The sequence below is a fragment of the Anas platyrhynchos genome, chromosome 2 (genome assembly GCF_047663525.1).
Source record: "Anas platyrhynchos isolate ZD024472 breed Pekin duck chromosome 2, IASCAAS_PekinDuck_T2T, whole genome shotgun sequence".
Taxonomy (NCBI): domain Eukaryota; kingdom Metazoa; phylum Chordata; class Aves; order Anseriformes; family Anatidae; genus Anas; species Anas platyrhynchos.
Window position 1 is genome coordinate 2630001 of NC_092588.1, and position 16962 is coordinate 2646962.

The 16962-nt window shown below is 44.8% G+C and overlaps 1 protein-coding gene across 4 annotated transcripts in view; it reads left to right on the top strand.

Moving 5' to 3' along the window:
- The first annotated feature begins 4380 nt into the window (after positions 1-4380).
- Positions 4381-16962, top strand: part of TSNARE1 (t-SNARE domain containing 1) — a 448956-nt gene continuing 436374 nt past the window's right edge. For 3 of the 4 annotated variants that reach the window (XR_011807322.1, XM_038174847.2, XM_038174848.2), the window contains exon 1: positions 4381-4465. The gene's annotated coding sequence lies outside the window, so the exon portion shown is untranslated. The remainder of the gene's footprint in view (positions 4466-16962) is intronic. The other variant, XM_038174849.2, reaches the window with a different exon arrangement.

Genomic DNA, 16962 nt, shown 5'->3' on the forward strand with positions numbered 1-16962 from the left:
CGTTGCTCTAAATGAAAACCAGACCCTAATCCTGCATATTTAAAAGTATTTAGACATAAAAGTGACTTATTTTCTGCTTTCCAGAATAAAGCAAATTAACTGTGGTGTTTTATCATTGAGTTGGGCAGGATGAGGGATTTGTTCCAGCATCCCCAGGCTTTCCACCCCGGCTGCTTGCTTTAGCCTTCCTCCCTCTTTGTGGTGTTAGGACCGCTGCACTCGGCATGTGCTCCTTAAGCTGTGCCAGACTTAATTACCATGAAATAAATTTCCTATTTTCCTAATCCTGACGTTTCTAGGAAAAAGAGGGGTCAAATCCAACGACGCTGAGATAAATCGAGGCATAACGCCACTCAAATCCGCAGATATCCCTGGGTGTAACCAAAACTGGAAAGCAGCAGAAAGTCCTGAAAACAGGCTCTTTATAGCTCGTGATTCCTCCTTGTGACGTAGCAGACCTGCCAGATAGTCACCAGCTTGGGACATGTAGTGCTGCCATTGCAGTACTTGATGAAAACATCTGTTTTATGTCAGAATCTGCTCGGGCCTGGAATACAAGTCTCTCCTGGACTTTAAATAGACTGAAATAAGGTTGTTTGGGGATTAGCAGGCATTCTCCAGCCTCCTTTTATTGTCGCTATAATAACTTTTTTATTAAATTGCTCACAGGTAACAACACACGGATATGCTGCGATAAGCTCTCCGAGATGTACTGTTTTCAGGGAATCTTAGGTCACCGTCACTGAGCTCTGAAAACGGGAAATAAGAGCCCGCCTCGTTTTTTTGTGAAGCATTCAGACCAAGTTCTATTTGTTCCAGCGCTCCTTGCAGCTCACTGGCTTGGTATATAAGGCATTTGACTGGGAAAGAGCATTTTTATCAAGGAGAAAACAAAACAGAACCAAACTACTCTTCTAAATGTGTAATTGTCCAATTAATCTGGGATTGAAAAGTTAAGTGCTACTAAAAAACAGCTATATTTTGTCAGAAAACCTATAAACCCTGTCCAAATTCTAGGCAGAAAGCAGAAATAACAGCAAAAGGAGAGAGTTGTCTAGAGAAAGGGGAAAGGAAAACATTTCTCCTTGAGATCTGTAAAGAAACTGGGGCAAAACTGAAGAGAAGGGGTTTGGGGCAAAAGTGGAGACTCCTTAAGCAAAGGAGCAGATATATATAGCAGAACTACACTAAATTAATAGTTCCTAGATAATTTTAAAATCTGGAAATTTGGTTTGTGCAAACTCCAGACAAGTCTTCAGGCTTTCTTCTTCACGTTGTGGCTGAGTTGCTCTTTACTTTTCCTTTACTGCTGTGTTAGAAAGCTCTGCTGCCAGGTTTGTGTGGCTATTGGGAGGAACACAGCCGCTGTGTCCCTCCCAATAAGGGGATAAAATAATGGGATAACATAAATTAATTATTAATAATTAATGGAATAAATTTATCCCAACAACTGGATAAATTAAGCAGTCATTAAAGCTTTCTTGTGTTATTTAATTACCTCTGTTTTCTTGAACATACCAACACTTGCAGTGAATCCAAAACAGGAGAAAAATTAATAGGGGTTTTGGTTTTATAAGAAGCAATATTAAGACCGCAAAATGAATTATAACCTGAGCGATCCACATGCCAATCCCTTCCTCTTCATGTAAGTTATGCTTTGTATTCTCCTGCCTTGTGGAAGAGTACTGCAAAATTTATTGGGAATGAAACCCCTCTGGGTGATATGTAAGAATATAATAGGATTTAACACAAATTTACATTTGTTCTTTTTTTTTTTTTTTTTTTTTTTCCTTACACTGAAACTTAGTAGGAGAGATATTGCTCTTTTAATATTTTCCAAGATATTTGACCATCATAGGTTTACCATTTTCTATCACATTCTCAATCATGTTTTCATAAATGCGTGATTTCTTTTATCATATATCGAACAAAGAAACTCATCAGGTGATAAAAAAAAAAAAGAAAAGAAAAAGAAAGAGAGACAGTGGCAATGGAGGTTGATGAAGAGCCAGGACGTATTACTACAGGAAAATCAAATAAACACATATTTGGAAAAAGTAACTTAGAGGACAAGAGGATAACCTTTCTATGAGTACCCTAACAGTATAGCTACTGAAAGATTATGAGTTAAGGAGATTCACAAAATAAACTTGTGAGCCAGAAGGAAATTCCTCTCAAATACTGGAAGGAATCCCCTAAAAATAGAGTCGACCTAGCTGAGTAACAGTCTCAGTAGCAATCCCTTATGGCTATAGGATGGAACAAGGCTGTTAATTGATAATATTTTTTCTTCAATTCAAAGAAAGTACTGGCTTAGATGATGCAAGACAACTTGCCTGTTTGTGTTAAAGGCCAGATTGCCGCACCATGCCAAGAGCCTACCCTTGCCTCATTTTGAAAACTATGAGATCAATAAGCAGCTGCTGATAGCAAGGACAAATCCCAATGCACACAATATGAATGAATGTAAGGCCCAAAGTCTTCAAATAAAAATTGTCCTAATTGCACAGTATTATTATTGTATGAACAACACGCTTATTGATCAAGCAGTATTTCTTCAACTACAATATGCACAATGAGCAAGATGCAGAACATTATATGAGTTTTATCTTACTGTAATTGTGATACTTTGTCTGTATCTTACATTGGCATATGTTTATATATTTTTTTATTTACTTTCATGAGGCTCCCAATGAAAGTAAATATGATCTGTACTGTAAATTACAGGACTTTCCTGAATTTTTCAGGAGTTTTGAACTGTGATCTCTGCTTCTCATAGGATTAACCTGCTCTTCTTTCCGAAGAAAACCCCTCAGCAAAAGCCAAGCGTTTTGCACGTGCAACTGTGGTCAGAGGATTTTGCAGCTGTATTTCATTATCAGTGCATTTTTATGGCCTTTTTCCTTAGGGATTTTCTTTTGAGACCACACAAATAAGTGATTTACCAATGCAGCAAAAGATGGAGAAAAATGCTCTGATGGTGGCTTGGTGCTGTAAAAGCCCAGAAGTTTATAGCGGCTTAGGTGGCCCCTCAGCCCTTTTAAAACTTTTTTGGCAGGGCTATCAGTAAAGAATTACATTTCTGAAAAGGCAGCTGGCTTGTCAGCCCCTTGTTAAAATGAATTGTCGTTTAAAGGCCCTGTGAAGAAAATCCTTGCTTTATAACTCCTTTTGCAAAGCCAACCACTTCCAGCTCGCTTAAGTAAAGCTTCTGTCACTTAGCAAATAAGTACAGGTACAGCGGGAGCTGTGTGTGCCAGGCCGGTCTGTTAAACCACTTTGCTGGGAAAGCCGCCTGAGCTGGTCTTGGAAACACCACAAATCGTGGTGTTTTCAACAGCATTTCACCCACGGTCAGCGCTTTAACAGCAGCAACTCAGCAGCTTTTATTTGCTGCTGATCATGCGCTGAACGCTAAGCGCCGTGTCGCTGCAGTGGAAGGCACGATCCCCTCCTCACAGGGCAACCAGGATCATCTGCTAAATACTGAAGGAGAATCAGCTCATCCAGTGCTAAAATGTTGTTGTTTAATGAAGTGGTAACACCTCTTTTAATTAACGGCCTGTATCAGGAATAGTGCAGCCAGAAGGAGCAGGGAGGTGATCGTCCCCCTGTGCTCTGCTCTGGTGAGGCCGCACCTCGAGTGCTGTGTTCAGCACTCGAGTGTGGGCCCCTCACTACAAGAAGGACATCGAGGCCCTGAAGTGTGCCCAGAGAAGGGCTATGAAGCTGGTGAAGGGCCTGGAGCACAAGTCCTGTGAGGAGCAGCTGAGTGAACTGGGCTTGTTTGGTCTGGAGGAGGCTCAGGGGAGACCTCATTGCTCTCTGCAACTCCCTGAAAGGAAGGTGTGGGGAGCTGAGGGCCCACCTCTCCTCACACGTAACCAGTGACAGGACCAGAGGTAATGGCCTCAAGTTGTGCCAGGGGAGGTTCAGGTTGGAAATAAGGAGACATTTCTCCTCAGCAAGAGCAGTCAGGCGCTGGGACGGGTTGCCCAGGGAGGTGGTGGAGTCACCGTCCCTGGGGGTATTCAAGGAGAGGTTGGACATAACACTTCATGTCATAGTGATAGTGTTGGTAGGGCGATGGTTGGACCAGATGATCTTGGAGCTCTTTTCCAACCCTTAAAATTCTGTTTTTTTTAAGGCGACAGCACAGAAATATCGCCTCAGGGTGAGCCCAGAGGCCTCTGACGGAGCGCAGGGCTGAGGCGCGTCCTCACCCCCTCAGGCGAGCAACGTTCTGAGGGGACGGGAGGCGGGGTTGCCGCCTTCACCCCCGATTGGCCACCGAGTGCACAAGGGGCGGGGCTACACCTCGCAATGCCCGCTGGGACTTGTAGTCCGGCCGCTCACCCGGGCGGCGGGGAGGGAGGGGAGCGGGCACGTGGTAGGGGAGCGGGGAGGGCGGGGCCGGCGGCGGTCACGTGATGTTTGGGTGCCGGCGGCGGGCGCGCGGCGGCAGGTGAGGGGCGCGCGCGCGCGCGCGGCGGCGGGGGCGCGCGCTGGGCTCTCCCCGCCCCTCCCCCCCCCTTCGTTCCACGCGGGGTGCGCGGTCGTGGGGCGGGGGGCGGGAGGGGAGGGGGAGTGCAAGCTGGCACCACGGCCCTGCGGCCGTGCACGGGGCGTGAGTGTGCAAAAGTGGGGCTTGCTGGGCGTGCACGCGCCGTGCGTGTGCAAATCGGGGGCTTCCTGGCCTTGCACGGGGCGCGGGTGTGCAAAGCGGAGGCTTGCTGGGCATGCACGGGGCGTGAGAATGCGTGCTGGAGGCTTGCTGGCCTTGCACGGGGCGTGAGAGTGCAAAGTGGGGGCTTGCTGGCCATGCACAGGGTGTGCGTGTGCAAAGTGGAGGCTTGCTGGGTTTGCACGAGGTGTGCGTGTGCAAACTGTAGACTTCTGGCCATGCACGTGGCATGAGAATGCATGTCGGAGACTTGCTGGCCTTGCACAGGGCGTGCATGTGTAAAGTGGAGGCTTGTTGGCCATGCACAGGGTGTGCATGTGCAAGGTGGAGGCTTGCTGGTCATGCATAAGATGTGCATGTGCAAATTGGAGACTTTCTGGCCATGCATGGGGCGTGAGAATGCATGCCAGAGACTTGCTGGCCTTGTACAGGGCATGCATATGCAAAGTGGAGGCTTGCTGGCCATGCACAGGGTGTGCATGGGCAAACTGGAGACTTTCTGGTATTGCACAGGGTGTGCATGTGCAAATTGGAGGCTTGCTGGCCATGGACTGGGTGTGCCATGCACTGGGTGTGCGTGGGCAAACTAGAGGTTTGCTGGCTTTGTATGGGGTGTTCATTATGCAAAGTGAAGCCTTGCTGGCCTTGCACAGGGCATACATATGCAAATCGGAGACTTTCTGGCATTGCACAGGGTGTGCGTGTGAGAAGTGGACACTTTCTGGCCTTGCACAGGCAGTTAGAATGCATACTAGGGACTTTGGGGTCATGCACAAGTGTGTGCGTGTGGAGGCTTGCTGACCTTGCACAGGGCGTACACATGCAAACCAGAGGTTTGCTGGCCTTGCACATGGTGTGCACGTGCAAAGTAGAGGCTTTCAGACCATGCATAGGGCGTGAGAATGCAAAGCAGAGGAATGTTGGCCATGCACAGGGCGTGTGCATGCAAACTGGAGACTTTATGGCCATGCACAGGACACTTTAGTGTGCAAACTAGAGGCTTGCTGGCCTTGCACAGGGTGTGAGAATGCCTACTGGAGACTTCCTGGCCTTGCACGGGGTGTGCATGTGCAAACTGGAGGCTTTCTGGCCATGCACAGGAAGCCTCTGTGCACGGGAGCCCCTTGCACACCCAGCCCATGTGTGGGGACGAAGCTTTGTCCCCTGCCACCAGCTGCAGTGACACTGCCCTGCAGTGCCTTCACCCAACAAAACACATGGGACTGAGCAGCGGTGTGATGGCCGGGTTAGGAACTGCTCCAGCACCCTTGGTACACTTAAATAAGAACTTTGGGTTTGCTTCAAACCTTGCTTGGGAGGTATGGTGGTATTTTTATAACCTTCAGGGTAATGCCCTGCAGAAACTTCAGTTGGTGTGCCTGTGTTTTAAAATACGTTGAGATTTCAGTACGTTGAGCCTTGGCTGCGTGGTGCATTGAACCCACAGCACCTGAAAATCACCTTTCTGTCGTCTTTGCGTGCCTAGCAAAGAGCTGAAGGTTTTGCAGCCCAGAAGAACGTTTTCCTTCTGCTGTGAGCGTGCCAAATGTGCCCTGCAAAACCTTTTGCTGTTTGCATTTTAAGTGCACTGATTTAGTGGTGCATGGACTCCAAAGGGGGAACTAACCTGGATTAGTTTTACTTCCCCTCTCTCCCCTTGTTCCTCGTCAAAAATTATAGCAATAAGTTGCGGTTTTGGTTTTAATCCCACCTTTGCACCATTTTCCAAGCTTTGCAGTGGGGCTGTGAAAGCGCTGGGTGAGGAGCCAGCATGGCAGGTGGGTGGCAGAGCCTCCAAATTGTCCAGGTTCATCCCTGCCTTTTTCCAGGGCACTGTTGTTGCGCTGATTCCCTCTCTCCAGACATCAGCTGAGCAACAAATTCCCTCCGCTGCGTTCAGCCAGGCCTTGCTGTTTTGCTTGTGTCTGTTAATGCAATTAAAATAATAATAATAATAAAAAAAAAAGCCGCTGATGTGGCTGTAAGGGATGCAGGAGAGGCTGAGCTCAAGTGGAAATGCGACTGTGCGTCCTCTGCCATCCCTGCTCCTCCCCAAGTCTCCTTGGCTCGTGTCCCCAAATGATGGGTGGGAAGATGTTTTGGGTGGCACGGGCTGGATAAGGGGCAGGCAGCGATTCTGGCAATGAGATATTTCAAAATCTTGTGCTCAGGGCTAGTGTTTGGAGCAGGAACATCTACCAGGGAGTCACTTCAGGCACTTTTTTGGGGTATTTTTGCTGTGTAACGCTGCTCTGCAGATTTCCAGCAGTCCAAAGTTGCCTCTTGTGCATGAAAACAACTGGAAATTTGCCTAGAGAGACTGGTGGGACAGGGATTTGAATATTAAATCTTTTATCCCCATCCTGTCTTATCTCTTGGTCAAGAATCTGTAGTAGGTGAGAATCACAGAACAATTTGGGTTGGAAGGGACCTGAAGGATCAGCTGGCTCCAACTTGTGCCTCTCGAGAAGTTGGCACGTCAACATTACGGCACTTGAAATCTAATAAAACAAACAAAAAAAGCGAGCAAGTCGAAAATGAACGGCTCTGAGCTTCCCCCTGCTTATAAATATATATCGAACGGTATTTTGAATTGCTGATTTTCCTGGGAATTCAGGGATATTTAAATAGCAAGCGGGAAAGGGTAAATAATATCAAGATAAAAATAAATGCTTTTGATTCCCTGCCTGTACCAGAAAGGCATTCTGCTGGATGAAAATGGAAAGAACTTGAAGAAATTGAATTTACTTTTGCTGCCTTTGTTGCCTTTCTTCCTATTCAGCTGCATCAGGTGGGGAGATGGCTCTTGCTTGGCTTTTCAGGGATCTTCTGAGGTTGGTCTCTCCACAATTGATGGTGTAAATCCACAACTGATGGTGTAAATCCATGACAGCTGATTGCAGGAGGAGCCTCTGTGTGTGCTTTATATAGGGTTGGGGTCATCGTGGTCAGGGTGAAGGCTGCTTGAACCAGACTTAATGTCCACGCCTGATCCTGTGCTGGAGACACGATGGATGGAAAACTGGTCCCTTCCACGTGGGATGTGGCTGGTGGTGTCTCTCCAAGCAGATTTGCCTATGGCAAGACCCAAACTTCACCCAGATGCATGAACAGGACTCAAAACGAAGCATTGGAGCTTGCCTAAACCCCGACACTTGCTGGTATAGGATTGCAAAACTTCTCCTCCAGCAGCATCACCAGCCCTTCAGAGTTCATCTTGCAGTGCGCTTTCTGGCACCCGCAGCTCCACAAAACCTGGCCAGAAATTCAGGTTGGTGCTGCAGGGACGAAGGATGCTCAGTGCTTGACATTGAGTGCCTGGAAAGCTGTGGATGAAACGTGCCACAGCCCCACCTCACCAGCAGCGCTGCTGTCACCAAGGTTATTTGTGGGTTTTAATAAAGCCCAGCATTTCCGAAAAAGGAACGTGGTCAAGATAAGAACCCTGCTCTTTTTTTTTTTTTATATTATTTTTTTTCCTGCTTGCCTTGCAAATGGTATGTAAGATTAAAATAATGTAAAAGAATTAATCTGATTTAACGCTTGCAGGGAGGTTTCTATTTAAAACTCGTTTTCTTGGTAGGTTCACTAGTCAGGAAATTCAGTAGGCAGGTGCCGTGTCGTTGTTGGAATGCATGGGCACATCTCTGCCTCCCAGTGTTTCTGATAATGAAAAAATAATTAACGTTAGAAAGAGGGAAGAATGGATTTTTTTTTTCCATATTCTTGTCAGTTTTTCTTGCAGCACCCTCAGCAAGCGGAGATTGGTGATCAGTTGGTAGGAAAAATATTATCAATTGTTAAAAATATTATCAGTTGCTCAGAAAAATATGTCAATTGTTCAGGGAAATATTCTGAAGATGGGTCTAAAAAAAACACCCCAAAATGTTGTTTTGTGATGCTTCTTTGATGGGATTCGTAGCTGGGGGCAAAGCTCTCCCAAAGGGCATTTACTTGCTTTGGTTACTCATCTCCTGGGCTACTGCAAGCAAAAAGTTGCAAAGAATTTATATTTGTATTATTTTTTTAAAAGGAAACCACTGTATAGCAAGGTTTTGGACCAGGGCTTTCCCCAGTTCCCGTTGTTTTCACAGAATCTCAAAAGGATCAAGCAGGGCCACCTGGAGGAGGTTGCCCAGGGCCTCGTTAAATGAACCTTCTTGTTTTGCTTCTGCATGGAGCGTCCATTTTCGTGTGTGTGAATAACAGCTCCGGGGGAGTTGAGACCCAAATTTTTGTGGTTAAGCCACTTGTCATTCCCTTTGCCATGTGAGATGCCAAACTGATACGTTCCGTAGGAACCCTCAAGCTTGCTCTCAATGGCTGCTTTGAACAAAAATGTGAAGACGTTGGAAAGGAGCTTTTGTGGTGGAGACATAAAACCACAAACACAGCTTAACCTTTCTTATTTTTTTTCCCATTATTATTATTTTTTTCATCCCTGAAAGCCCTTATTTATTTACCATGTGATATGGATTGCATGTGATATCTCATGACTGTGACCACGATTCACATGCAATGGTGCTCATGTGTCCAAAAATGAAGATGTCTTAGAGGAGAAAAATAAGTCCTTTGGGTTCTTTGGAGAAGACCAGATGATGTCTCCTTGGGTTTACAAGCAATGCGATGATGACTCAAAATTTGGGGAAAACTTTCTGGAGGAAAAGTCTTAGGAGAGTTTTCAGGCTGTCGAGTACAAAGCATCAGCTGAGACTTTTGTGGAGGAGAAAACGCTGAGGTGTAGGAAATGAGGTTGGAGATGATAGAGGTTTTTCAAAACGGAGCATCTTCAGTGTGAGCAAACAATTTTCCCTCCCCAGTGTTATTCAAAGAACAGCACTCAACATCCAGATTTCCTCCTTGAATTTAGTCCTCAGCAAATAACCACTATTGAAATTTTCAGCATGAATAATTTGTTCAGAAAACATATTAGCCGTGAAAAATAGGACTTTTTATCAATTTGAGCAGTGGCCACAACTAACTGTAGATAACTGTGAATCTGTTGAAGCTGAATTATTACCAAATGCTTCACAGCATCCCTGCCCACTAGACATTGCTCTCCAGGTGGACGCCTCCTTGGCCCAGCTTGGAGGTTTTGTTATGCTCTGAATTCTTCTAATATTGCAATTTTATGGGGAGAGAAGTGCTGCTGTGCATCTGCCTGGCAATGGGGAATAGAGATGAGGCTGCAGGAACCCAACAGAACTGTGCTGACTCACTGGGTAATTATTTAATATGACGATGGACGTGATGGATTTCCTTTATTCCTTATTTATTGCGCTTCCATCCGCCTGGCACCGGGAGCTGCAGGCGATGAGCTGTTGAGTTTGTGCAATTTTGGTGTTGTTTCTGTTGGAGCATATTGTTCCCGAAGTAGAGGAGTTTTTCAAAATTTTGAAGGAGAATAATGCTGATTATTTGCTTTCAGTGCTAGCTGGGCACAAAGGCTCTTTTATGTCCCACCATTGACTGAAAATCAGAGAATCGTCTACGTTGGAAAAGACCTTCATGATCAAGTCCAACCGTCAACATGATCTACTGAGTCCCATCACTACACGATGTTTCTAAACACCACAGCCACACATCTTCTGAAAACCTCTAGGGATGGGGACTCCACCATTTCCATGGTTCTTGGCCAACTTCTCTGTGATGAAATTCTTCCTACTATCCAATCTAAACCTCTCCTGCGACTACTCAAGGCCATGCCATCATGAGGATGGGGGGGAAGAAGAGACCAGCATGCTCCTTGTTGCAGTCTATCTTGTTCAGACCATTATGGTCTTGCTGAGAAACCGTACGTGGAATGACCTTCTTTTCGCCAAGGATCTTTAATAATGAGAAACCATTTATTAAAAAACAAAACAAAACAAAACAAAACAATTGCTAAAACAGCATGAAGTTAACTCTGATGAACTGTTTTCTATTCACAGCTGGCAAAAGAAAATAATCATCTTATATAAGAGTAGATGCTGTGCATTGAAAAATAGATGGATCTTCATTTTTTCTTTTTTATTTTTTTAAATCTTCCATGTAGATATATATTGTTCTGTTGGGTCCTGAAGATCTTTAGCTTTTCATGGAATCAGAGAACACTTGGGTTGGAAGGGGCCTTGAAGTCCATCTAATTCCAACCCCCTGCCATGGGCAGAGACACCTCACAAGAGCCCAGGCTGCCCAAAGCCCCATCCAGCCTGGCCTTGGACACCTCCAGGGATGGGTCATCCACAGCTTCTCTGGGAAACCAGGGCCTCACCACTCTTGTAGTGAAGAATTTCTTCCTGCAAAGCCTAATGAAACAAGAACAAAACCTTACTGCAGGTTTTGACTGGAGAAGGCTCTAGGGAGACCTTATAGTGGCTTTCAGTATTTAAAAGGGACCTACAGGAAATCTGAAGGGGGACTCTGTGAGGGATTGTACTGGCAGGACAAGGAGTGTAATGTCTTTAAACTGAAAGAGTATAGGTTTGTATCAGATATTAGGAAGAAATTATTTTCTGCCATCAAAAGCTGCATTAAGGTTTAGTTCTTGCTTAATGGTTTAGCAGCCCGGTCTAGTAGAAGGTGTTGTAGAAGGTGTTGTTGCCTGTGGCAGAAGGATTGGAATTAGATGATCTTTGAGGTCTCTTCCAATCCCAAGCATTCTACGATTCTGTGGCTTTTTTTTTCCTCCCCACAAAGCAATTAATTTGTGATCCCTTGTGTCACTGTTCAATTTGTAGACTTTCATTAGCATCTCCTAACTTCTAAAATACCTGATCTATATAAGTTTAAACATTCTGCTAAAGAGCTGGATAAGGCATATAGCTATTCAAAATGTTTTGATGTCTTCTGTCTGCTTAATATATTGCCAACAGATCTCTCGCCTGCCTGTTGCTGATGGTGAAGCCCCAATATCAGTCTCAGGCAGCAGGTGCTCAGAGAACAAGTATGAGAAATTAAATTTATATAAATATATATGTTGTATAAAATATTTTTGTAGAAATAAATATTTCTGATATATATAAATATGCTGCATGAGTTTTTGTTTAGTTTTATGCCATTTTTTAAAGAGTTTGTTATTCCTCTACTGTGAGTTGTAGAGTTGGAAGCCTCTCTACTCTGCGCTGGTTCAGCCTCACCTCATATACTGTGTGAAGCTTTGTGTACCCCAATATAAGAAGGATATAAAACTATTAGAGAATCTCTGAAGGAGGGCTACCAAGATGGTGAAGGGTCTGGAGGGGAAGAGACATGAGAAGTGGCTGATGTGCCTTGATTTGTTGAGCACAGAGCAGAGCAGGCCAAGGGGAGGCCTCATGGCGGCCTGCAGCTCCCTCATGAGGGGAGCGGAGGGGCAGGCGCTGAGCTCTGCTCTCTGGGGACAGCGACAGGACCCGAGGGAACGGCATGGAGCTGGGACAGGGGAGGGTCAGGCTGGGGGTTAGGGAAAGGTTCTGCACCCAGAGGTGGTTGGGCAGTGGGACAGGCTGCCCAGGGCAGTGGTCATGGCCGTGAGCCTGCCAGAGTTCAAGAAGCATTGGGACAACACTCTGAGACACAGGGTCTGATTTTTGGGTGGTCTTGTGTGTACTCAGGAGTTGGACTTGATGATCCTTATGGGTCCTTTCCAACTCAGGATATTCTGTGATTCCATGAAAACTCATCACTGACAACCTAAGCTTCTGTGTTTCTGTGGCTTCAGTCATTTCTCTGCTGAAGCTGCACTGGACAGAGTGGAATTATTATTTTACTAGGACCTCTCTTAATGATGATCAACGAGATTTTTATGACGCTAAAACTGCTGAACATAAAGTTGTGCGTATGCCACCACATCTTAGTGGCTCGATTTCTCAAAGTAGAGGGCCTTCAACTTCCATTAAGTGCGCCTAAAAATGCAAATAGGTGGCAAAATGTGGGCATCGCAGTCCCAGAATTATTGCTTTTTGACATATTTGTGGTAGAGAACAACTATGAGCTTTCAAAAGACCTGTTAAACATTGATCATGCACCACAGGAAAGTTTCATAGGTACAAGTCATTTTTCTCAGAGTACAATGATTGCTATCCTAGCCAAGTACCTAAACTAGCCCCCTTGGAAATGCATCTTAGGAAGTGGTGTGAACAGCGCCGGGATATTACAACAGAATGGGATGCTGTGACAGATGCACTGGTGAATCCAAAAAAGCAGATTGACAATTTCACTATAGATAGTGTAATATCCTCCTGATTATCGCTGCTAGAGCTTCAAGTGGATGGTTTTCTTCTCCTTTGCCACAAACATGGAGCAATGGAAAATATTTCAGTTCTGTTTTTTTTTTTTTTCTCCCCTCATGGAAATACCAGAACTTTAATTATAAAGAACCTCTTTCTGCGTGGAGGCCAAGAGTGTCTTTTCTTATTCTTCCCTTGCTTTGTATGTTATTCTGTTATATATTTGTCCTATTTTCTGCACTCAGTTTATTTCATCTCATGGACTGCTAGATGTCCAAACGTGCTCTTCTCTCTTGGTCCAGTTCCATTGCTAGTGTGTTGTATTGTTGGTATTCTTTTAATTAATAAGATTTAGTTTAATTTTTTGTTTAGAGACAGAGTTACGGGTCTTGATTGTGTTGGTGAGGCATTTGAACATAAAGATGGGGTGCAGAAAGCAGTTTAGAGGTCTTCATCACCTTGGGTTTCTTGTCTACTCCCTTCCGGCGCCTCTTGGCTTTTAGCATCCCTTTGGCCCTTGTAAGTCCAGAAGGACCTTTTGCCTTTTCCGCAATGGTCACTTTGTGGGCTTGAGATGCTGCTGTTTTCTTGAGCTCTCTTGGGATGCAACATCCCCAGGCTCAGGTTTTGCTGTTTTTCTTTGCTGGCAGAAGGGTGGATGAAAATATAAAGCCATGCTCCTTGAAAGCAAAGGCTTGCACACCAGTTTCCAAAAAAAATTAAACAAAACAAAACAATAACTGCTCTCCTAAGCAGATGAGAGTGACCTTGTGCTTGCTGATTTGATAGCCGGGCTCCGATGCCGACTCCCTGCCTTGCATCTCGTAAATAACTGTTTTTTGGTTTCATTGCCTGGACCTGTTTACATCTTGCCAAAAATAATTACTACTGTTGAGACCCGGCTTTGCTGGGTGAGCAGGAGGAAGGCATAGAAAAGCTTGCAATTGCTGTTTTTCGTGTGCTTTCATAGCAAAGTGCTGCCAATGGGGAATGGGAGCTCCCTTCTGGGGCATGAATCAGGCCATGCTCACATTCAGCCAGGACCCCTCGTCTTCTTCGCACGAGCTTTCTTTCCCTTTCTCCTTTCAGAGTCTTAAATTCATGTCCCCGGTGATGCCTCCCTCTCCTGCTTTCCTTTATTACCTCTTAATTTGTTTTCCCAAGTACGTCTCGTGCTTCGATAAATATCTCCTGCTTTCCGTGGCTGCAAAACCAGCTCCTCCAGCAGTTCTCCTCCTCCAGCTGCCGTACATATCTCTCCTCCATCCGTGCAGAGGTACTTTCTGGTTCTCAGTGTGTTTTATTGAGCCCTTTGGTTCTCGGCACTTTGGAGTGCTCTTGCAGCATCCTCGAGAGGCGGATGGCTGCCGTCGCTCCCAGTTTCGCATCCGAGCCGGTGTTAGCTGTGGTCATGTGCAGAGCCAGTGGGGAAGGCGGGTATTTTTAGCGTGTGCTTCTGTGCACCGCTCGGGGGGCCGCCCACAGTTGAGTATTAAAATAATAGCGGGGACATTGGGTAATCTCTGCAGCAAAATGTTGATATGCAAATTGCCATCTCAAGAGCAAACCTCAAGGCGATTTTGGCAACGTGCGCAAGGCTCTGGAGTGGTGTGTTTTGAATACAGATTACAGCAAGGGATTTCGCCCAGAGGGCACACTCCTCTCATTTATTCTGAAGCTTAGCAGGGCCAGGAATTCAGTGTTGGAAGCCAACACAGTGAAACGTGTGCACCTTTAAAAAGGTATTAGATTAGCATTGGCAAAACGAAATGTAACGTCACCTCTGTAACTTGAGTTTCCAGGGTTGCAGAAGCAGTAAATCCACTTGTATTGCATTCACAGGCGATTCCTGGGCACTGTCCAGGGAAGAGATGGCTCTGATGGCAGCAAAGTTGGACTGGGAGGCTTGGAGGTATTACCTGGTAGTAAATGAGCTCAAGCCAGCTGCTTCAGTGCTACTTTGGCTTTTGTCTTCAAGTTGCTGATAGGTAGCCTGGCTGTTTGAAACCTTTCAGTAAGGAGTATTGGATATAATATAAATTGCTTTTTCAGTTTTATCTTCATGGTTACTGTGTTCTTGGTGGCACTACTGGGAAGGAAATAGTGATGTCTATAAATTAGATTAAAAACAGTGGCTTTGTGTTTCTCAATCTGTGGCTGTCCAAGCTGGTCCTCTGTCCATCGGTGCAAGTCAGAAGTATCATTTCTCCTTTTTTTTCCCCTCAGTTGCATCCAACCCAAGCTCAGCTGTATTCAAGCAGCTACAGTTGGGTGGCTATATGGTTTCATGGTATTTCTTGGGCAGTTGACTGGATGTTTTTGTCAGGGGGGCATTAGTGTCCACAGCAGTTGGATAGGAGAGTTGGTAGACTGCACCTATAGCACTTTTTGCCTTTGCACGTGTTTTTTTCTGAGACTTAAAGAACCTGTGCTGAGGTGTGTGTTGGACTTGTGGTTCATGGTGGTTTGATGGGGTATATGGTTGGACATGAACAAAGCCAATGTGTCCAACACAGTGGTGGAGAATGTGACCTGGATCTTGGTTTGGAGCTTGGAGGAGTCTTGGTTGTCTTCTTAAGAGTTCATTTGGATTCAAGGAATCATTCCCCAGTTCAGGAAAGCTTTGTATGACTTTTTATATACTGCTAGTTAGAGGCAACAATGTGTGAATGCTTGGTTAGGGTAGAACCAGTGAATGAATACATTTCATACATGTCTAGTTTATTCACTCGCAAATTGAAAATTTTAAGAGACAGTTTGGACTTGCTCTAGTAAGGTGATGAGGCAGAAAAACAATTTGAGCCCTCCATTTATACCAATTCTTGAGGAGAGACTGCAGTGGTTCTTCAAGAAATACTAATTTGTAGGTGTTTTCATCATTCTTGCATTGTGAATACTGGACGTTGTCAAGCATTGACCTGTGTCACAATAAATATATTTCTCTAGGATTGCAAACTGGCCGTAAACGAGGCAAGTTCTTACGGTGTATTTTGTTTTTTAGCTGTCTGAGATTGTACAGATTTGTACCTTTTAGAGGCTAGAGGATGATCTTCAGTGGAAATAAAGTAGATTTTTTTCCCTTTCCATGTACCATGGAAAAACCAGGTGGCTGAGTCTTCCTGGGAACACGTTCTCCTGATTTTGATACAAGTTTGTGTTGATCAGCTCTTAGTTCACTTGTGTCCTTTTAGTTTAATTATACATTCCAACACCATAAGACTTCTAAATATCAAATTTTGAGTTTGTTCTCTGCCAGAATTGGATAGTTTAAATGCAGTTCCTGTTGGCAGGCATCTCAGGAGCTGTTGACTTCCCTTCTTCATAACCTCATCCTCTCGGCCTGTTTTTTATCTTTTTTTTTTTTTTTTTCCTCCTTAAAAGTCAAACAACATTTGATAAAATAGCAGTGCTGTAAAACATGAAAGAAAGTACACAGAAACTTCAAAAGTGGTGGTATATAACGTGTTCTCACAAGTGCTGAAGATCACCGTGTCCTGCTTGTATCTTGACAGTGCCGGTCAAGTAAAAGAAAAATATCTTCCTAGCTTGGTTCAGGTGTGTCTTGCATCTTTGTTGTGTCAGTCCTTTTTTTGCGTCCTGCATCTTCATGTTATTACACACAGGCTGCTGGTTGCATCTTCCAGAGCCCTTCGTGCGCTGCTTTACGTCTTGTTGAGATGTTGAGTCTTCTCTCCAAGGTCATGAATCTCTGTTTCTGACTTTCAAATGCTTCACATATTTGTTGCTGTGTTGCTTTTCCCTCTTGATGCATTGCTGGTGAGTATTTATAGGGTTGTCCTTAATTTTCCCCAATTCTTTTTTTTTTTTTTCTTTTTCCTGAAATACCTACAGCAGACTGTTGTGCTGGTGTTTCTGTTGGTCTTGCCAAGCAAGATTGCCTCCGTGCTTCCTAATATTTCCCTTCCAATCTATGTGCAACTCTCTATGCATTCAGCCTCCCAGTTTTACATCTTCAAGGCAGGAATTGTCTTACTCTGCTTATACGTCACTGAACGTGATTCTGAAGTGATGCAGTTGATAATACCTTTCAGGTAGTTTGTTGTTGTAGCTGATGATTTGGGAATGCTG